The following is a 23,231-nucleotide window of genomic DNA, read 5'->3' as shown; positions in this document are numbered from 1 at the left end:
AGTAGGAAAAAGGTCAGAGAGATGCTACTTTGTGCCGGCAATTCAATCAAACTTCCATTAATAATGGAATGCGAGAGAGAGAGAAAGCACTGAAATGTTTGAAGCTTCAAGCATTTTCCATTTGCTCCACCCCCAAACCAACTTAACCACCCACTTTTCCGCCCATTTCCGGCTACATTACTTAAGCCTATTTAAGCTGCTCTGCTCACGGGTTGGCAAGGGGGGAGGGGGGGACGTGGCCTGGAGTAGAACGACAATCAAAGACACAAAACCGAAGGCCAAATTCAAAGCCAACAACGAATTAAAGACAGGGAAAAAGCCGAGCGGAAAAACAGGAAAAGTTGCAAGACAGAAAAGCCGTTTTCCCCTAAGAACTTAGTCTAAATGCCTGAGCCAAATAAAAATCAACACGCAGCTTAAGAAACGAACAGAACTTTATTATATAATCTGCCTTTTAAATATGCTCTATATAGTCGTAGCATATAGTTCGATTTTGTAGGGTGATGCTTCCGAACTTCAGAAGTTTAAGTTAGATTACAAAATTACAAGTTTAACCTTGAAATATCTAAAGAGTTATTCCCTAATAATTTCTATTAAATATTTCCTACATTCATATTCTAATATTCCCCCCCAAAAACCTGAAAGTTTATTGTTCTAAAAACAAACAAAAACAAGAAACAAGCTACAAGATGCGGTAAGTTAATGAGTGGTATTGGGTTTGGGTTTGGGTCTTGGCTCTCTCTTTGGGTCCTTCTCCAGGTGCGTTTTTCGATTGGGTGGGTTCACAGGTCGGATGGCCATAAATTTGCTTAATTTATTTGTGCGTGCCGTCGCTTTAAAATCGGTAAATTGGAAGGTCGAAGACAATGAGCTTGGAATGGTCGACCCACTGAGCCACCGAACCACAAAGCCACAAAACCAATTTGATGATTACAATGGATTTTTCGGGTTTGAGAATATTCTCGCTTGAGGGTTGCTTGTTAGGAATACATTTTTAGGTAGATGAAGGGAAGAATGGGAAAATTCTGGAGAAATTAAAAGCCAAAGTGGATACAGAATTTCTTAGACTGTAATATTTTCGAATACACTGCAGCTTTTCCTGCGTCTTGTCGATGACACATGGCAAAGTTCAAATTGAATTTTGCCAAAGCGACATATTTTATATATTATATATGGTATATTGTATGCATTTTCCATTTAGTTTTGCCCGCGAGTGACATAAAATATATTAAAACTCCTACTCGATTGCGGTTCTGTTATACGGTGTTTGGTCAACATGAAAAACTGCCTTTTTGCGGGCATTATTTAATTGTTTTTTTTATTTTCCGGCTTATTTGTATGCCTGCAGTTATTTGCAGCGATACGAGATTTCCAATTTTTTTTTAATGTTGTCTATTTCTGTCTGCTACCATTTGGTTTTCTGTGTAGGGGTTAATTCTAGGAAAATGCTCAGCATCAAAGTGATATATCAATATTAAATATATGACAGAAGTTTAATTAATTTCAAGGAACAGCGAGTGGACAGCATTTCTGATATAAAATCAATTAATATAAATCTTGTTAATATAGTTCTTGTATTTTTTCTTTAAACGCAGACTTGGACTAATTTAAATTTAAATTTATTCGCTGTTTGCCAATCGATCTTTAACCCACTTGGCTTTCATGATAGTTGCCATTAATTTCCATAATAGAAACATTTGAAGGAACAGTGAGAAACCCCAAAACAACTTCTTCACACGCAACTTCCGCCCCCCCCCTTTTGGCCGACCACGCCCCTAATCAATCAGTCATTCAGCCAGTCAGTCATTCAGCCACCGCCTTCCATTTTCCAGCCCCCCAATTCGAATATTTCCAACTTTCCCCAACCCCAACCAAAAAGGAAAAAAAAATAAGAATGAAATGGTGGAAAAGGTGACTGAGTGAGAGGTGAGGTCACAACGTGGCATGCAACATTTTTCGGGCAAGGAGGTTAACAATTGAGCAAAGCTGACGAATAAGAATAACGCTGGAATCACAAAAGCTGACCCCAAAAGAAAAAAAAAAAAACTGTGTGAGTTTTTCCGCGCAAAAGTGTGAGGTTGGAAAATGCCGAGAAAAATGTAAAATCGATGGGGGAACATTTTTGTCTCGAACAAGAGCTTTAAAGAGGAGTAGTCGGGCGGTTCAAGTTCGATGTGGGCATGTGTTGATCTTTCCCACAAAAGAGGTATAGCTAAGGGGTCGGTATCTTGTATCTATGACACACACACACACACACACACACACACACACACATACTCCAACTCAGATTCACACTGTCATATATGCGCTCTTACACACACACACAGTGCAAACATTTTCAGGCAACGCATTTCAAACATTTGCCTTGAAAAAGCGGTCTACAATGTAAAAGGGTTGGAGGACTAAGCTATTGTGGCAAATTGTTCCGTTGTCCCAGCTACAGTAAACATCATCAAAATTTTTGAAAAATAGTTAATAATATATTATAGGAATATTTTTAATAATTCTCTAAAAAGCTTTCCATTGCAAAAAATAAGTTTCCCAGTAAAAAAATAATAATTTTTCCCCTATCTTACAGCTGCAAACATTCTCATTGTCAAACTTTACGGCGGATCATAAATAGTAATTGGTATTTGTTAGCGAGTGCCGCCTGTGGTTCCCTTATCTGGTGACTGGTTGACTGGGAGAATGGACAGGTGAGTGCCAGCCTTTGGCTTTGCTCATTTTTTCAGTTTTCTGCTGTCAAAATATTTATAGGCACTTCAAGCTCACGCATCTACAGGTCGATAAATTGTTTGCCAGCGCTCTCAACGTTTTTTTTTTGTAAGGCGATTTAATATTTTTGCCTGGACTCCCGGGGGTTTTGCTGATGCTCTTTTGGAGGCAATTACATAATAATTCAATGAATAACAAGGAGTAAAGCAAATATAAATATGAAATGACGAAAAAAAAGAAGTGAACAATGCTGCTCAGGTGATAGGCAGGCAGAGTTTTCCCATTTCCCATTCGCTTATGCACACACACACACACACACAGCTTGAGCTTGAGATATATGCTGGCCAAAAAAAAAAAAATAAAATAAAAGGCGAATGACAGGCCAGGTCGGGCAAGATGAAAGCAAATGGCGAAGATAAAGAGCGAGAGGAAAGAACGCTAACGCGGGGAAAGGTATGGGAAAGTTTGCTCTTCTTGTTTTTCCTCTTCAGCCGCATTTGTTTGCTTTTTGTTTCACTTGAAGCGCTGCTTGGCTTATGACCCGAGAACAACTTACGAAACTGATACTGTTCCTTCGTTTATTTTATTTTTTTTTTTGGGCCTTCTCATGCTTCATTCAGCGAGTTGGCAGCCCAGCTTTAAGGAAAAACTTAAAGAATTTTGATTAGTCCTGATCAGAGTTTTAAACTGACTGATAGAAAGAGTATAAAATATTAATAAGATATTATATGCTATTCAGTTATTACTAGTTTGGAAGAAGTTGTCAATCCATCAATTTACTAATGCTTTATTTAGCAAGTTGGCATCTCTAACACAAATTCTTTTTGTGGATTTTTAACTAATAATAGGAATTTTTATTAAAATAAAACAGTCCCATATTAAATGACAAGGAAAATAGCTGAAAAATCCTGGTTCTCAAGAAATTCTAGGGAGAAAAAATCGAAGACCGGAAAATTGAGCAATTATAATTATGAAAGAAACATGAACAGATTGCGAAATGAAAACTTCTTCTCAAACTTTACTCCACCTTCAGCTCCGAAAGCAAAAACAAACTTGTTTGTTTATTTTCACATTTCATTGCTCTGTAAAAATCGACCACTAGTGGTTTGAATTTTCCAGACTTCGAAGAAAATTCTTATGAACAAATATTGTAGGTTTTTTTTGTATTAAAATATTGTTTTGGAATTTTGGTTTTTATTATAAAGTTCATATTTTAGTAGTTATATTTCTGATATTTTTGTGTTGATTTTCGGCCAAGTGAAGTGTGTCATATTTTGTGTACTTTTCTTCTCATATCGTTGCCTTAGATTTTGATCCACTTTAATCCGCTTTCCCATTTTCCTCGCCTCAAATTTATTTCGTTTTTTTTTTTCTCCGACAACATTTCATATTCCTGTGCTGTCCGAACTTCTGTTGCTTTTCCCGTCTGTTCTGTTTATGTTTCTATGTCAGTAAGCGGAATTTTCATTTGCTCTTTGGTCACGCCCCCCCCATATTTTGCCACCTCCCCATTTAACCCTTGAGGGAAATGGCTCTTTGTCTTGTCTCTGGTTTTCTTTGTTTGCTCTTTATGTTTTGTGCGTGCTTCACTTAAACGTGAGTGGGATTTGTTTTTATTGGAATTATTAATTGTTCTTTCTTTTCAGAGAGCACTCTGTTTTTTTTTTCTTTTTCTTTATAAAACCTCGTGCTTAAAAATGAATCATAGTTGCTTTGTGCTAAAAAAAAAAAAAAAAAAAATCTAGGAAATATGATATCTCTTCTTATTAATATTCATGTATTTGAGTTGGCTCCTTTGCCATTCATTCATTCATTCATCCACCTGTTTCTCAATCCGCAATCGCAGGTTGGTAAATGAGAACGAGGCTGCCAGCACTAATTAAATTATGAAGTGTTTTCTACCACATTTAACCAACCCACCTCTCGTCGCAACCACTTTCTCAGCAGCATGTTAATGTCACAAAAGTGAAACAAGTGCACTTTTATTTCTAAAAATAGCAAGTTTGAAATTTAGATAGAAACGAATGGCCTTTAAATTAACAAAATAAGCCTTGAAATTGCTTAGTATATAATTTTAAATTATATAATTTTTATTTTTAGTATTTTTGTCAGGTACTTTTATCAATAAGATTTTTAATAAATTTGCACTCAGCTTTTAAATCAGCATTTTAAATATAAAACAAAAAGTTATGATTGCATTATTTGATAAATAACAACAAATTCCTGCCAGTGTATGCGCAGTTGTTGTTGCTGCTGCTCCAGTGCTCAGCGAGGTGGCAATACTTATTCACCAGACTTTCCCGCCCGCCCATCAGAGGGTAGAAAAAAAAAACCAAAAAAAGAAGAGGAAAACCCAGGGAAAAGCGGAAACGGAAGCTGTTTGAGCTTTGTTAAGGGAAGTGGGAAGGGTTGAAGGAAATGTGGGTAGTTGGAAAAGCCCATGTGAGGGCACACAAGCACTCCACAAAAATATACACAAAATATTCATACAAATTAGGAGGAAAATTAAATTCTCACACAAACACCAGCATACACACACACACACCCACACACACACGCTGGAGGGTCAACACTAACGGACCCATTAGAAGGGGGTGGGTGAGGCCAAATGGAAATGTGGAAAAATGATGGGGTCGAGGGAAAACAGGTGGAATGCCCTGGGGCCATTCGACAATATGAAAACTGATTTGTGCTCGTTATTGTTAACGATGTTCATTAAAAAAGTTTATTGTGTGTCCGGGCAAACGCAAGAAAAGCTAAGATAAAGAATTTTCGTTGGGCTTTGGTGATATCATAAGGAAATATGAAGAGTTTACAGCCGGCTTAATGGCTTTTGGGAAAATATGAACGACAGGTGTCATGAGGAATGAGAACGTCATATATATTCGCAATATACAAAAATTTTGCCAGCCAATTGCTAATGGCCAAGAACAAGAATTATGAAACAAAATTTTGTTAAAATTTCCGAGATATTTGTAAACCTATTATTGTGCCATAAATGTCAATTTATAGGTCATACAAAATATATATTTGGTAAATCGAAAAACAAGAGATTTTCTTTTTCTTACTGTGTGGACCATGTTTACCTTACCGCCACCCCTTTCCCCAAGCTTACAAAGATTTGATGTAAGCCAAATATATGCTGGCGGCTATGTTAGTTGACAACCTGTTGACAAAAATTGCAGAAGCATCTTGTTCATCTTTATACATTATATATAAAATGCCATCATCACAGTTTATTTCAAGCCATTTCCTCTTCGAAATCAATATGAAAGCGAACGAAAAACATAAAAAGAGAAAGGAAAGAGCCAAAAATGCCTTCAGGTGGATTAAAAAAACAAAAAAAAACCCTAAATCGTTATGAATAATGTCTCAAAAAAAATATATATATGTATATGTTGCCACACATGAAATTTCCCATATTTTTTCTTGCCGCACAACAAAGAAATCACGCCAACACGAGCTGAAATTACAAGGAATTATGTTAAGTAAAAACCTAAACCTAAAAAAAAGAAAAGAAAAGGGATAAGACTAATGAAACACGAAGTGGAAGTAAACTGTTTACTCGTTTGATTCATGATTCTGAAAATCCTATCCTCAGACCTTAAATTATATTTTTCATTGCTGTTGCCGCTGACCTGTCCACTATTTAATATTGTCATTTATTAAAATTTTTTTATGGTTTTTGCACCCCCAGGTCAAACGTTTTTTTTAATCTCTTTTTTTTTTTTTAATTTCGAACGCTGTCATCTGGATTCTGGGTCACTTTTTTTTCCTCCCCATCTTTACCGTTACCTGCAGCCATCAAAGAATTCTTGTCAACAATTTCCAGCTGCACGGAAAACCATCCAACCAACCCATAACCCCAACCAGCTATTTTGCCACCCATTTTGCCGCCCTAACTCTGACCCCTGGAAACGCGTGTAAAACTTGATTAGCTGCCAGAATGTGATGGCTGGAATAGAGCCTAGAGCATTAGTGTTTGCTTCTACGGTTGGACAGCTCTTTAAAGAATTTCTTCAGGGATAAATAGCAGAATAAGTGAGCGGGTTAAAGGGTAACTTGATTAAGGGATATCAATCTAGTGACTTTATAGAGTTTAGAATTTAGCTAAATTTTAATTTTTAACTGCTGTGTGTTGATTGATTTATAATATTCTAGTAAAACATCTTTTAATTACAATTTTTAAAAACCCAAAAAAAAATTTAGAACAATTTTAGAATCTAAAGTAAAAACGCATTCCCAACAAACGGGGAGTGCAACCAATAGCATTTAACACGCCCCTTTGGTTCTTTGTTAAGGATTTGCCGTCCATCGAATTTGTATTTTTATTTTTCGTTTTATTTTTTTTTTTGTTTTTCCGGTATTAAGTTGTCAACATGGCAACACAGTGGGAGACAGTGGGGCGAAGAGCAAATATTTTACATAAACTAGAAGCAAATTGAAGGGACAGAAGCAGGAAAAGTAGGAGTAACAGAAGCACAAAAGCGTAATAGAAAAGCCAAACAAGACGAAGGACAAATATGCGAGGAACCATCGAGTGACAGCTATCGAAACTGTCGACTTTCTGTCAATCGTTGCCCTTTTGAAAACTGAAAGCAAAAGGCTAATAACAGAATACACGAAAACTAAAAATATTAATTGAATATCACAGAAATCAAATTAATATTTGAGAAGTAATGGAAAATGTATCCATTTATTCTTCATTTAATTTCTTTAATAATATAAATGCTTGAGAAAATTGGTATATAAAGCAATTTCTTTCCAAATATTTAAATATATATTGCTATCAGCATTATCCTTGATTACTATATCTCTTTCTTCTTGAATTTTCAAGAATTTTTAGTTAGCGTAACTTCATTGGCGACTCTTGACATTTGCCCGGCTTTGCTTCTGACACTCACTCTCATTCGCTCTTTGGCGAAATATGCGATAAGGATAATAAGCACACACATAAATATAATACGGCCAAAGGATTGCCGCATGTCCCAGTATGTATCCGTGTGAGTATCTTTGCGAGTATGTGGCCATGTGTGCGTTAGCATTAAGCGTATCAACGTTAATGGCTCCAATGGAAACTGAGAAACTCGGAAGCTCGGAAACTGAGAAACTCCGGACCAACCAACACTCAGCAAGGACAGCGCATAATATTCGAGGAGCTTAGTGATCCCAAGCTAGAAAGTGGGCCACTTAAAGAGAGACCCCGGGAAAGGACATTCCTTGGGGCGAAGCAAGCACTTCGCCATTTGACAATGCCTCACGTTGAACCGTAGCGTAGGAGTTTCAAGTACTCTCAATATCACTCATACGCACTGTATTCCCGGGAAAACAAATAAATATGCTTATTGCTGCAACGTTTCTATATTATCTTTATCAATTTTCGTTTTGTTTGCTTCTCTGAGGTGTGTAAACACAATTCGTATTCGAATAGAATATATATGTATTTTTTTTTTTTTTAGCAAAATTCTTTGGGCGGAAAATCGGTAACAGACTTGTGAGAAAAATACAAAAATTAAAGCGCACAGCTGAAAGAACTGGAGTGTTTTGTGCAGTTAACAACGTAAAGTAAAGGATTCATTTTTTATTTAATATATTTTTTAAATTTTTGTACATATTTTTGCATTATTTTTAAGGGTTAGTAAGAAATTATCAACAATTTTGGAGGAAAAATTGAAATGAATCAATTTTATCATTTTTTATAAGGGGTAAAATCGTCAAGGATTGAATGCAATTTTATGGGAAATTGAATTACAAGTTCAACAAGTTATGACATTCCTAACTCAGCAAGTTTGTTAAGGAAAAACACTGATTTTCAATTATCAGCCTCTTAAATCGGACAATCATTCAGGCAAATTAATTATAATTACCAAAGGCAAACAAATAAGTTATTAGCAATTCTCAAGAAGATAAAAGAAATACGCACTCGTAAACCTCTGGAAAATATATAAAAAACACACATATTAATTATATGCAGAACCATTTCGTGTGCCTTTAATTGCCGAAACTTGCGTCACAAATGGAACAAGCTTTAGTACACGAGTAGAGCATATTTACTGAACCCCCTTTGGATTTCCATCAACCCACAAAAATTTTGCTTGGCTTTTCTTTTTATGCACAGTTAATTTGTTTGCCGAACCACTTGCCAAGGTCGCAAAAACTACGATGGTGGCTGAAACTTTCGGTGGTGGACAGGCGAAAAACCAACTTGATTAGACGACATAAAACAAGTTAATGACAGGGCTCATTATGTCCGTCGCAGCTGTGTAAAGGAAAATCAAATCAAGATTTTTCCCCCGGCTTACACACATTACACACATTAATTCATGTGAAAATGTTCTTCTCTATCATCTTCTCTTTAATTTAAAAAACGCAGCAATTTACACATCGTTATAATTGATAAATTTGTAAATAGAGCATTGCATACCCTGAATTATTTGTTATTTCTAATAAAAAAAAAATTCAAATAATTTTTCACTTCAAAAGGTAATTTATTGCTTGGCATTGGCATCCCGCAAGAACTCATAAATTTTTGAATACTCAGCGGGTAGCCAAAAATAAAATCAAAAGAAGTAGCGGGGTATTTCCCCGCACGAGACCGAATAAAAATGATTCAAGATTTGCGAGCCACAATGTGGCTCTCTCTCTCTTGATGAGAGGAAGTCCAATGAAATGCCGACAGAGAAAGCACAAAACGATGGGCCAATAAGTGTGGAAATGAAGAATGGGAATTGAAAAATCTAAGCTGAAAGAAAAGTTATTTTGCAACTTCTTTGCGAAACTGCTGCTGCTGGTGCTGCTGCAAGGTGTCATTCATTATTAAATCAAATTGACACTCGTCCATTTTTCTCTTTTCTACCTTTGCTGCATTTTCCAGGAATGATCGATGTGGTGAATCCAATACAATTACACTTGCTCTTAAAACTTTTCACTCGGCTTTAGCTGGGTAAAAGAAGTAAGCAGAATCCTGCAAATGCATTATTTAATAGCCCTCACTCTTTGGCATTGGTATCAGGAGAAACTAAAAGTAATTTGCGGCTGGCAAAAGTTTTTTGTTTTCGAGTAGTTCCAAATGAAGTTCGTTTATAAAAGAAAACCGTCTCAGAGTGGCAAACAGCATTTCCACAACTTATTTGAGTTTTTGTATTATTGGTTAAAAAACATTAAGTCTAGCCCGTTAGTGAATGTTTGCTAAAAGCTATTTGCAACTACTTTAAAAGATAAATAAAATGCCTTTATTAGATTTTACTTTCAATTTATATCTATTAACCCTACTGAACTTACTAAAATTCAACATATTTTAAAATAATACCAAATAACTTCAAGTAAGTAAAATTAATCGACCTACATTTCAGTGCAATTTTCTTTCTTATTTCTCAACAATTCAATCAGAGGCCAATTGAGTTTTTAATGCTACCCTAAAAACATAAAATATCGTGGGGAAATTGAAAGACCCGTTGATTACGCCGCCCTCAAAATCGGAGGGCCAATAAAAAAAAGACGATTATCGAATTGAAGTTCCCTATTTCAACTTTTCTCTCGCCTCGAAATTATAGTTGGCCAACGGAAGGCGTGGCAGTGGGTGGTTGGGTGGTTTTTGTTAGTAGCAAAGCAATCATAACGTAACATGCAAAAGGCCAGCGAGACAATGGTGCACTTTCAACCTCCCCATTTTAACCCACAACCGTCTCCCCTCCCCCGTTTTCGATTGACGACACATAAACAGGGCCAAACGCTAGGCTAAGCAAAACCACTCGAGCTGAGTGGAGTTGTCGACGTGTGGTTGAAGAACCACCCACTGCTTAACCCTATGCAACATCACCCACATGCACCAACAGCTGTCTGCAATTGAACGCCGGCAAATTGCTCGAGACCAGAGCTGCTCTGCTCGTAATTGGCTTTTCGTCGAGACACGTAAGATTGTGAAAATTCTTACAATAGCCAAGAAAATTATTATTGCAGAAATTACATACTAAGTTGCAAGTTTTAAATTTAGTTATATTTCAGTTCAGAATATAGCTATTAGTGACATCGTTCAAATGCAACAATTTGTTGCCGAAAATGTGGCTGCCTAAAAGTTTGCTAAACATTATTTTTGTCTGTCACCTGCTGTCGCCTACACAAAGTACAAAATTTTCCAACTTAATTGCATTTCCAACCAAAAGGCAACAAATTCATTATAAAGAATATTGTACCACATTTAATAGCAGACACTGTGAGCAAAATTATCATATTTCTTTCCATTGAAAATTATATTTATTTTATTTATTAATCACAATTCCGCATAAAATAATATTTCCTTTCACTTAAGCATTATAATTCCAGCTTATCCTTCTACAGCAAACGGAATTTAAATCCTTTACAATTATGTTTAATTTAAATTTGTTAATTTTTCATTGTGCATCGAGTTATGGGCAGCTACAAAAGAGTTGACAACTTAGTTGGAGCTGGTCAGTGGCCAACTTAATTACATAGCCGGAGTGTAACTTTATTGCCAACGGCAAGACAACGGCAATTTTTACATTTTCCAGTTGGCACTTTCCCTACCACTTTGGTTCCCCCCTTGCCTTTCCCCGATAATGCAAAACTTTCGCTTAATTCAATTAAACTGGAAAGTTGCACTCGACTTTGTTGCATTCAGGATGCTGATGCTACGGTATGCTTGTTTGCGGCTAAAAACTTGGCAATTATTTGCGTCACGAAAGACGAGAGATTTACGTACACAATTTTGCCATTTTCAGTGGAAAAGACAGTGGAAAGGATCTGCCTTAAAGATTGATTGAAAAAGGATTGTAAGAATTGTGGTGCTGTGGAAATAAATTGTTTTCCAAAAAAAAAGAAAGGCGTTTGTTTAATTTCTGAAATTATACTTAACTTGCACTCAAAGCGTATCTCTTCTAAAACAAATCATTCAGTAAAATCAATTAAGTTGATTAGCAACTTTGGTCATAAATTCTACATCTTATTATAATTATTTTTCTATCTCCTTTAAGTTTAAGTTATATTTCAATTTGAAATGTTAAACCCTAATCATGGGCAATTGTCAATGCTCACACGTTTCCGATTAGTTTACAATTATTTTTTTTTGTTCTTAGATTTTTCTATTTTTGTTGTATTTTTTTTTGTCTAGCTGCGCTGCGATAAGTTTATGGTGTGTGTCCTATAAATCACAATCAAAGTCATGTTAACAAGTTATTTGTACTCGTTACTTCTTTCACAGTCGTTGCTTTAGGTTCTTTTTTTTTTTTGTATATTATTTTCGTTTTTTACAGCTCTTATCTGCTTATCAGTTTATTTGGAGAGCAGCCAAAGAAGAAGGAAAAAAAAAAAACTGAGGAAATAATAATAGTAATAATAACATGCACATCAACGGGCTATCGCATGTAGGCCAAAAAGCGAGGGCGATAACTCTTACTGGATTAGCTGTCGCGAGGCATTATCTCTTCTATATCTCATTTCCAGTTTGGATTTTACTTGGTCTCACATTCGCGCCATTTAGAATCTCTGAAATTTATGTTATATTTAACACATTTTTTGGTAGGTACTTTAGCAGCTTTTTTTTTTACCAAAATAAATATACAAATATTTGCCAGTCTAAAAACTAGAAATTTCTGTTGTTTTATTAATGAAATTTGTTGTGATTCCTTTTAAGCGTTATAAAATTGTATTTGCTAGCTTCGTTTTTTCATACTAAAAACTTTACACCAACCAACTTCAACCTAATTAATTATTATCGAAACTTTGTCCAACTTTGCAATGTGCATGATACTAAATATTATACATATATATATATTCGCATATATCCAACGCAGCTAGCTGACCATAAGCAAAGTTGGTCTGCACAGTCTGTGGTAGGCTAAAACTTTTGCATTCTATTACAGTCTCGGGCTTATGTATGTCAGAAGCTAATCAAAACCTCATTCAAAATTCATACACAACAGGTAGGTTAGGAGAACATATACACTTTTTAGGTTTGAGTAAAAGCCAAATCAAAATCCAGCTAGCTAGCTATCAGGGGGGAAAAAAGGTTGACAAAATTTGTCCAGAAAACAAAGGGAATTCAGAATGGGGGGGGGAGAAAAACAAGGGAAAACAGGCGCGTTTTTGTGTCTTTCAGCCAACTGAAAATTTAGGGCAAAAGTTTATGCAAAAAAGGGATGCCATTAAAATACTTTTTAAGATTTCCGACACAGACCTTTTTTTTTGGTGTCAAGAAAATCCAAAAAAAAAGTCTTTAAATTGTAATAATTTAATAGGACAAGCCACTTAAACTTGCTTTGAATATAAACAGATTCTGCCCCCTTTGCAATTTGTTCTTGAATTTTTTTAAATTGGCAAATTGGAAATATTTTGAAAGATATTTCTAATGAAATCACATTTGTTTTTCATGTTTATGTACAAATGAAATGTGTAAAATCTTTAACTAATACCTAATAAATCATTTCATTTTCTAATTAATGTTTTCTCTTCTGTTAAAACCAAACCTTTGACTCGACTCGAGTTCCCCAAGGAGCTCTGAGAACTCTCCCAATTAGTAAGCTCGCTTTCCCCGAATACATTAATGTAATTTGGAGAAAGGAAGTCGTCCATCAGAATTCTTGACATTTCACATCCAAATTATTGACACTTCATCTATATGATCATCATTTGAGTTATGGTTTCAACCAAAAACCATATCCCATATCGAATTCCATTTTGGTCATTACATTGTAAGCCAAATTCCAAAAGGGGCAGAAATCTGAGAAACTGGATTTCGGTAACCGAGGGGGATACGATGCGTATTTGCGGCCACTGGCCGTTGCATAAATGCAAATTATTTTGGCCACAAAATCAGACCACAATCGTTCCCTAATGGCTTCGTCACCCAAAAGCGACAGCTGTGGCGCCCGTTAACATGCTCCCAGGTTCGATTATTAATTTCGACTGACAACTGCACATGTTTATCGGACGGAGTTTTCTCTCTAGCACAAAAAAAAAAAAAAAACGATATGATTAGGCCTGATTATACACAATACCGAAACCAAAACCATTGACTAGAAATCCAATCCCAATCAAAGACCCTTTAATTAGGAAACGTTTCAGGGGGAATCGATGTCCCGAAGCCACAAAAATCCAAAATGCGAATCTGAAATGTGAAACGACAAATGACAATTCCTAAATTCAATTTGATGAACACACACATGAGTGTGTGTGTGTGTGTGTGTCGCATTGTCTTATTCCACCTGAATGCCTCTATGAAATTGATTTCAAATTGCAGATGAAAAGGAAAAACTATATAGACAAATGTAATGAATAGTGACTTTTTCGGCATTAATAAAATATATATTTTATAAACGAAATATAAAATTAAATATTTAAACGAAATAAAGTTCTCTTTTCCAAATAATTAAATTCACTTAAATTTGTATTTTTTATATTTATTCTATAAATAAATTTCAATCTTTTTATCTGCTCAATCAAAAAAAATTCATTTGTATACTTTCATGTATATTTCTTTTTAATTTTCGCGACATTTTCCGTTGTTAATTATTGAAATCTGGCCAGAGTCAAGTGACATGACCTGCAAGGCCCTACGTTTTTATTTCTGCTATTTGTTTTGGGTGACCCAAAAAAAAAAAAATAAAGAAAGAAAAAGGAAATAAAAAAAAAAACGAAAATGTAGAGAGGAAAAACTGAGGCCCAGCAGCTGGAAAATCGAAAATCGATGGCTCAAGTGGAAAGCAAAACGCCGAGTCGAGGGAGACGTATATGTGCGAGTGGGTGGGAGGGTGTGTGTGTAGCATCGGGCAGAATATAAAAAAGCAAAAAAAAAAAAAAAAAAATCGAAACAAATTTCAGGTCGAGAAATCGATGGCGAAGATTCTGTGTGCTGGTGGTGTAAAAAGTGCCCTTGAATAGCACAGATGGTAAATCAAACAATCGAATTCAATTATTTCGTTAATTTGAGTAGATAACAGGTCGTATGCGCAATATAAGCTGGCAATCCATAACGAAATAAAAATTTGATGGATGGCCACTTTTCGCGGAAAATAGAATAGGCTTTCTTCTGCTAAAAATAATTATTTAGCCGTGAATATTTTCTTAATTTCAAAGAAATCTTCCTTAGAAAAAAAAAAATATTTATAAAAAGTAAAGTTGGTGTTTATCTACAAGGTAGGATTATTTTAATAAGTGGTCCATAAAACGAGGCAAAAATTGTTTAAAATCAAATGCTTATTATTCGATTTTCGGTCAAAAGATTTCTTAATTAATGACTGTTTATGTTTTGGTTATACACAAAAGATGAAAGACTTAATTGTTTATGGATGTTTATGTTATTGCAAATGTCTAAGAAAAAGTTGAAAAACATTTATTTTCTAAATTTCAATTGATTTTGACAAGCAATTTTTATCACATTTTAGATGATAATAATCTATCTTTAATCTTAAGCACAAATCCTTTAAGATTATTGACTCTTGAATTTGGTAATTGTATTTGGTATTTGACATTTGCCACGCCAAATGGAAAGCCCATCCATCATGCTGGCCATTGCAATTTCCTTGGGTAAATTCCCACCATGCCATTGACCAGTTGACACAAATTGCGGGCGTTAATTTTCACCATTAGCCAGGGACCAAAATGGCAATGATGTCCGACAGTTTGTCAACTTCGATTTGTCCCTGATTTTCTATGCAAATTTCCCTTCCATCGATAACGGCTATAATCAATATGGCAAACAGCTTGTTGTCTTGGCCAACAGGAAAATAGAAAAAAAACAAAAAAAATAAATAAATAAAGAGAAAGGGAGCGAGAGAGAGAGCGAGAAAAAACATAGAAAATGAATGTCAATGATTGATTGAACTTGTCACCAAGTGGCTCTTATCAACGCATTCATATTGCTATTTAATTGCAAAACTTTTCAAATGATTTGAGGTTAGACAGGCGCTGTGTGAATTCTGTGGTTTCACAAATCTAATATATATATATATATATATATATATTGAGTGAGAGAGAGAGAAAAGCGTAGCTGAAATGAAATTCCACTGGTGGTGTGCTTGATAATCTGAGATAAGTGAAAGTAGAAAAGTCGGGCGAATAAGCCAAGGCAAGCTTTAAAATAAGTGCAAATTGAAATATTACGTATACGCACAATTGCGCAAACACAGTACTTGGTAATGGTGAGCAAGAAAATTGGGAAATTCTTTAAAGAATTCCTTGGAATTTAAGAATACTCTTTGAAAAATTGCAAGGAAAAAGAAAATTTTGTAAAATAATAAATATTACGTATACGTCCCATAAAATTATGTATAAAATAAGTCCCTTTTTTTTTTCTAATTAAAGACATTGAAAGTCATTAATTCTTACAAAAGCCACGATTAATTAATACAAATGAAATTTCTCTAGTTAAGAGTCTTCCCCTATTAAAATGTCACCCCAAAAAACGGGTTCTCAGGGTCCATATAAACCCAAGAATAAAAGCTTAGCATTCCTCTGAGAGTATTTTAAGTCGCCCCCGTCATGTTGACAAAGATTATGTGACAATAAGCTTAGATAATTCATTTGCTACGAGGAGCACATAAAGCAGCCTCACCAACACACAGCATATCTGTTTACAAGAGGGGGAAAAGCGGCGAAGCGGTGGGTAGAGGTGGAGGGTAAATGGGCACTGAACAGAAGCAGCTGTCAATTGTGTAAATATTTTGTGGCAAAAGTACAAATAGAAATGTCGTCGATAAATCGAAGCACATGACTAGCCTTGCATTAACAGCTGCGACTTGTATCTGTGTTTGTGTTTCAATGTAATATGTGGGGGAGAAAGTGACAAAATTGGGGTGGCATTTAACTTGAAGAGAATGGAGTTGCTACTTAGATATGGCTGTCAATTACAATTCAATCATTTGGAATTCGCTCCGCTTGAGAATGGTTCTAAATGAACCATCAAAATGGCGGGGTTTGTCATCAGCGAACATAGTTTAAGGAAGGAATATTGTAATCAGTAGATCAGGGATAAAGATTGGGATTGACCGATAAGTAAATGATGTACGCAAAAAATGTGGTTAAGCTATGTGAAGACTTTCTAAGAAATGGAGTAGATACAAAGTAGAAAATTAGGTAAAAATCAGTTATAATCATTGGCCTTCTAGTAAAAAATCCAATAAGTTCACCGATTCCAATATTCATCTTCTATATATTTAGTAACTACATATAATGACAGTGATTTACTCATTTGGAAAGCATTTTCATCCAACAGCAAAGAAATAAATAGCTCGCTGTTATATTTGCCTTGGAAATGTGTCTAATAAAAGCCAAGAAATGCACGCACAGAGAAGTTTGAATCGAACATTTCGACTTATTCCCATTTAAATGTAAATTGGAGACACATGTGCTGGCATTTGGGGTCATAGTATTTCTTTCACTCATTCTATTCTTTCCTTTTTTTTTTGATTCAACAATTTTCCTATGCGGTTTTTTTCGTTTTGCAGAAATTGGGTTTTTACTTTCTATCAAATTTGTCTTAATTTGCCCATCAGTTTGAACTGCTTTTTCTTTATTTTTAAGCTTAGGGAAATTTATTTCAACAGTGATGCTCTGCCAATCTAATATATATGGATAGATATAGCTATAGCTCTGTAGGAAAACCAATCTAATCGATCTAATCGTCAAGATTTTTATGGTTTTTTTTTCTTCTGAATAAGGTAAATAAATTCCGTTGAACTTGCCAGTCGCAATGTCGCCAGGGAATAGTCATACGTCAATCAGTTTTTGATCGAACTACAGTGGCCACCCGGTTATGTCACACGGCCGTATAAAACTCTTCACCCGATTCCCTGGGTGTTATCTACTATGTGTATTGTATAATTTTTTTTTTTTTTTATACATTTTTGGGGCTTGTAGAGCTCTTGTCCCCGGGATACTAGCTACTTCAGGCCTTAAGTCGTCGGGTCTCTATCGCATTGGGTGACTTATCTTATCGACTGGCCAGCGACCACCCCCATCCATCCACCGAACCGCCTATCCATTATGAAACATTTCGCATTTCTGTTTAGTGATTAATTTTTAAATAAAATAGCACAGCTGCGAAGTAATGGCGGATTTAAAAATAAGCCACGCCACTCAGCACTTGAGATATTTAAAATATAAGCGATTCGAATACACAGCTACCGCTTAAAGTAATGATCTAAAAGTGATCATTAATTCAAAAAAGGGTTGGAAACAGTAAGTAAATCATTTTCATAAGATGATTTTTCGACAATATTTATAATCAATTCCCTTCCGTTGGTTAACTTTTGGCTAGCACTGTGTCGCGCACAACCATAGACCATCTTCATCATCGTCAGAATGACAAACAGATGCTGCTGATGCATTTCCCAGATAGGCCTAAGCGGGGCAGGCAATGATGCGATTGCCGTTTTCACAAGGGGCGTGACAGCGGAATGGCATGCCTCAAGTGCTCCTCGTCTAGTGGCATATTCATCTGAGTGGATCCGTTCAAATAAGCATAGGCATGTATGTACGTATTTTCGGGCAATTAAAATTGAGTCTGGCATTTTGGCCCATAGGCAGAGATGGTCATTAATATTGATATTGGCTTAATGTTTAATTAAACTGCATCTGAGAAACAAAGGAATTTTAAGGATTCGTCAAATACTTAAGAAAATTGAACAAAAGTTAATTACTGCCTTTGAGTATTCGCTTTAACAATGTTGGTAATAAATATTACTGAAATTGACCATGAATAATGTTTGATTTAAGCTTTAATTCTCTATTAAATTAATTGTATATCATTTGCTAAGCTTGGCGAGTTTAACAAATTATTCAGGCATATATATAATATATATTCACTGAATTTTATCCCATTAATTTGTTTAATGGGTTGTACCCCATATTTCATATATAGGGAGAGGCAATTAAGGATACCAATGATTATTGTATATAAATAATTATAGAAACCGGAAAGGCAATAACTCAGTCTTTCATTAAGTTTTGCAATCCTTTACATTTCCAGCAACCCTTGACTATAACATGTTCAAAAATTCCCCCCCCCCTCAGCAAATGTTATCAAAATCTCTGCAATTAATTAAAAATAATTGTGGACTAGTAAGCTGAATTAATTGCCCGAGCTTCTGTGAAAATACGCAGCGCTGAAACTAATCCAATGCAATGCATTTATTATTGCCCATTCCACAATTGAGAAAATAAATAAATAACATAAAACATCACGCTCAACAAGTTTTTGGCTTTGTGCTTGCTTTGTACAAAAAAAACAAAAAACAAAAGGGGAAAAGGATGCAGTGAATGAATCGCAACGAGAGCAACCCTAAAAAGTCAAACCATATTTAAATACGCATTGAATTCCGGGAATATTATGGCCAGAATCCAACGGAGCCTGCCAAAAACAATGCTCCCAAGGCGTTTATACAGCTGTGTTCATAATAATAAATGTTACTCTAAAAAAAAAAAGAGATATATGTGTGGACTAATAAAAGTTTTGTTATTTTTATAAATATGAAAAATTAAGTACATGGTTTCCAGTTTTAACATTTATAACTTGATTAAGGAAATATATCTTTTTTTTTTATTAAACTACACTATTATTTAAGTCACAGTTGTATTTTTCTTTTGATTCGCAAATTAAAATGCAATCGACTATATGCTATTCAAGAAAGAATATTCAACATATATATACGAGTATATAATGTACTATATCTGAGTTATCGAAGGGGAACCAAAAGTATGCGGCATTGAGGCAAGATTGTTTTTCATATGAAATATTAATTAAATAATTCCTGGTTACCTTTTGTGAAGCGGTGGGTCCTGTTTCCTTTTGGATCCTGCGGTGGTTCCTTCTTTTCTTTCTCTCTCTCACTTTTTTCTGTTTTTTGTTTTTGTTTTTTTGTTTTTGTTTTTTTTATGTTTTGTAGGGGAACTGGGCTGTAAGCCCACCGACCTGACTTACGGCACAATTTGTTTTAATTGCTTTTTAGCCTTAGCTTTTTCCTTACGTTTCTTTGGAATTTCTGGTTTTATGTATTTATCTCTGCTGCTGTGGAAATTAACGCGCAATGCAAACAAAAGGGAAAATCAGCATTTTCAATATATATTTTACACCTTTGCGGCTTTTCGTGTTTTGGTTATTTTTTTTTGGTTTTTTTTTTTTTTGTGAAAAACAGTTTTGTCTCGTCCACTGCCGTTTGGCTTTTGGTTTATTTTTAACGTGCTGTTCAGGGCCCCACCAAAAAAAAAAAAAAAAATAAATAAATAAAATACAGGAGCGGGCAGAAGAAACGGGCATATTCATCCACTCGACTGCTCAGTTTTATAAATAATTTCTGTGTTTTTCGGTTTTGTGTTCGCCGTGTTATATTGTTGCCAGCGAAATTTTAAGCCCAGATAAACATGATGATGATTATGTGTGACCCCATCATCATCATCATCATCATCTCCCCCAAAATCCTTTAGAGAATATATACATATATATATATATGCCTCAGCCAGAATCAAGATACGCGTACCAACCACATACCATTTGGTCATATACCATTTACTGCACCAGGGAATGCGTTAATTATGCGACACGAGCACTTAGACAACCGACCCACAAGCATTTCAATTTTGATGAATTCCTCTGCTGGGTGTTTTTTTTTTCGTGTTTTTCTTGTTTTTGTCTTTTGGGCGTTTTTCTATAGCTTTGGGGGCTTCTTGGCTTTTTCACTGGATTAGCATAGAAGTTTCAATTTTCGAAATTCTCTTGGCGAATTTCAGGGATAAAAAGCTCAATTTAATTGAATTAAATTTTAGCTGCCAGAAAATATCCAACTTTAAAGGAGTTTATTATTTTCATCTTTTTCTATTATTAATTTTCAAATTAAGAATAGAACTTATAATTGTCCCTTCGTAAAACAAAAGAGCATTGCAATTTCGTTCATATTGCTGATGTCTCATTTAGTTTTCTTATTTTCGGGTGGGGGCCAGAATAGAAAGACACATTTTTAAATTGCTTTGCCAGTCGTACAAAAAGTTCGTCAAAATGTGTTAATTTTCGTGGGCCATTGTATTGTTGGATTTGTTGTTGTTGCCATAGGCAGGGTCTCTCTTATATGGGCTAACGTCTAATAATTTTGATTGCTGCCAAAAATTCTTAGACAGACGGCCGCATTTCGCATTTCGTTTGGCTGACTAAGTGAGGGCAAAGTAAGTGAAAAACCATAAAAAAAAAAAAAAAAAAAAAAAAATAAATGAAAAATACAAATAAAAAAGAAACAGAAGCCCCTCAGAAGTGGGCGACTTAGTGACTGACTATATGTCTTACTATACATATATATTTATATATATATATTTACTACCCGCCTTCAGATTTCGCCCTCTTCACTTTCCGGTTCTAAATTCGACACATTTTTATAGAGTTTATGCGTTTATAACGCTAATTGCTATTGCTGTTTTGTGGACGATAGCAAGTGATATGAAAACTTTGGCTAGTAGTTTTTTTTTTTCTTTACTTTGTGTTTGCTTTGTAGCAATTGTGATTTTTTTTTTTGTTTGAGTCATCGAAAGTGTTGGTCGAATTTTTATTGGGATCAAAAAACCCGCTCTAGTTCAACCCCTCATTTGCTTGGATATTTGGGGCTAATAAGCTATTTGCAAGAAGGAAAATTTTCAATCAGATAAGAAATCTGTAGAGGAAAGAGTGCTGGAAAATTTAAAGACTATGCCGGGGCATTTTTTTCTTTGATATTAATGTGATAGGTACGAGTATATCAGTGTATTTTGCAGTTTTATTGCTGAAGTTCTTTTTCTCAAAAGATTATTGTTGCTAATTAGAATTTCATTCTCAAATATTCGCCCAAAACTATTTTTTGGAAATATGAATCATTTACGAAATATTTCACAATATTTTTTGTTCTCTTTTTATACAACCCTGCAGTTTTTCCTGTATTTTTAAAGCCAGGCTTTGTTGTGAAATCTCATTTTTCATTCCCTGCTTTTCAGTACCTGTTTTTTCCATCTACCCATCTACTCTTTGATCTTAAAATCTCCCTTGGGAAAGTCGCCTTTAGAGCTTTCCCCCCCCCCGCCCCATCACTTTTTGCCCTCTTTAGCATCATTAATCACCTGGCAGCTCTTTTTGTTTTTAAATAAACAATTGCTTATACCTTGTTGATTAATCAGCGAAACGCTTATAGAAAACCGATGATAACAATCTATAAAAGCGATTAATTTTTGTATTTTTTTTCTTTATATATTTTCATAGGCGTTATTTATGGCATTTTGTCATTTGGATATTTCTTGATCTGGCTTTGACAAACACAACGCCCCCGAACGTCTATAGTTTTATTTTCCGGAGTTACCTTTTAAGGGTTTTGTGGCGGGGGCCCTGCAACAAGTTTTATGGTTAGTTTAGTTTTTAGTCCGAGTCTCGAGAGTTCCTACGGCGATCACTTCACATCACTTCACTTTACTTAACTTAACTTAACTTAACAGTTGTGCACTTTGATTTGCCTTTTTTTTCTTTTTTCTTCTGTATAGTAGTAGTGGTAGTAATATGGCTTTGTAACTATTATTTTTCTTTTAAATTCTCAAGCACTTTGGGATGCACAACACACGAATCAAAAAAAAAAAAAATGTAACACTTGGAAAAAAAAGTTAAACGTTGAAAATGAAATCGCACTTAGGGGCACACGTGCTGATGTTGCTGCTGTGTAATGTTGATGTTGCTGGCGTTGGTGTTGCTGTTTCTGTTGCTGTTGCCGCTGTGCTGTTGCTCCTGCTCAGAGGTCTGATTTGCAACTGGCAACTGGCGATGCGATAAGCCGCTTCCGACTGGCAAATCGGTGGTTGCCTCGGCCTCAGCGACACGAATGCCCCCGCACCATCACCACCACCACCAACGTCACACACACACACACACCACTAAACGTTGAGTGGTTCGAATCGAACATGTTGCGGACCGGGAAACATAACCGATGGCCACGAGCTCCGGTGGCCAAAATTGGCAGGCAATGTGCAAAGGCAATCAAACAAATAAAACCGAATCGAAGGGGTAACACAAAGGTGGGTAATAAACAGTTTTCATTTCTAGTTAAAAAATCTATTTTTTTTTATTTATAAATAATCAATATAAGTGATATTGATTTACTCTTTTTTATAGTCAAGACTAGAAAAATATTTCTAATTTAAAATCATCAAAGTAAACTTTTTCAATGATTTCAAATTATTAAATCTAATTATCAGTCAAATATTTAACAACTTATTAGAAGTATTTAAACCATTATTTTTTTAATGGTAAAAATATTTATTTGAACAAAAATTGAAATATTTTATATATAAAATTTTTTATATCACTTTTAATCAATTTTTGTCCCACTGTGCTTGTTCAAATAGCCCGGGACCGAGCCAACATGTTGTTGGTTGGTTGCCGTTGAACTGGGCTAACATGTTGGCCAGCTGGGCCCTCGAAAAGCCTCGGAAAAGTCGGCAAACACAAGGCTAGAAATGCCGCTGAAACTGCAGTTGGAACTGCAAATGGTGATGGGACTCTCGTG

At 35.2% G+C, this 23,231-nt stretch overlaps 1 protein-coding gene across 4 annotated transcripts in view; it reads right to left on the bottom strand.

The window, feature by feature from the left end:
• Positions 1–23,231, bottom strand: part of LOC108118129 (cAMP-specific 3',5'-cyclic phosphodiesterase) — a 109,643-nt gene that overhangs the window by 74,640 nt on the left and 11,772 nt on the right. Inside the window, exons 1-2 of one of the 4 annotated variants that reach the window (XM_041818413.1) lie at positions 22,358–22,406; positions 19,487–19,735 (exon numbers count right to left, since the gene is read on the bottom strand). The exons of 1 other annotated variant lie outside the window; for it this stretch is intronic. The gene's annotated coding sequence lies outside the window, so the exon portion shown is untranslated. Of the gene's footprint in view, positions 1–19,486; positions 22,505–23,231 lie in introns of those variants that run through there. 2 more of the 4 variants (XM_041818415.1, XM_041818414.1) reach the window with 2 other exon arrangements.

Source organism: Drosophila eugracilis, unplaced genomic scaffold (genome assembly GCF_018153835.1).
Source record: "Drosophila eugracilis isolate 14026-0451.02 unplaced genomic scaffold, ASM1815383v1 contig_2161, whole genome shotgun sequence".
Classification (NCBI taxonomy): Eukaryota; Metazoa; Arthropoda; class Insecta; order Diptera; family Drosophilidae; genus Drosophila; species Drosophila eugracilis.
The sequence above is the reverse complement of the archived record's forward strand: the minus strand, read 5'-3'. Positions and strand labels throughout refer to the sequence as shown.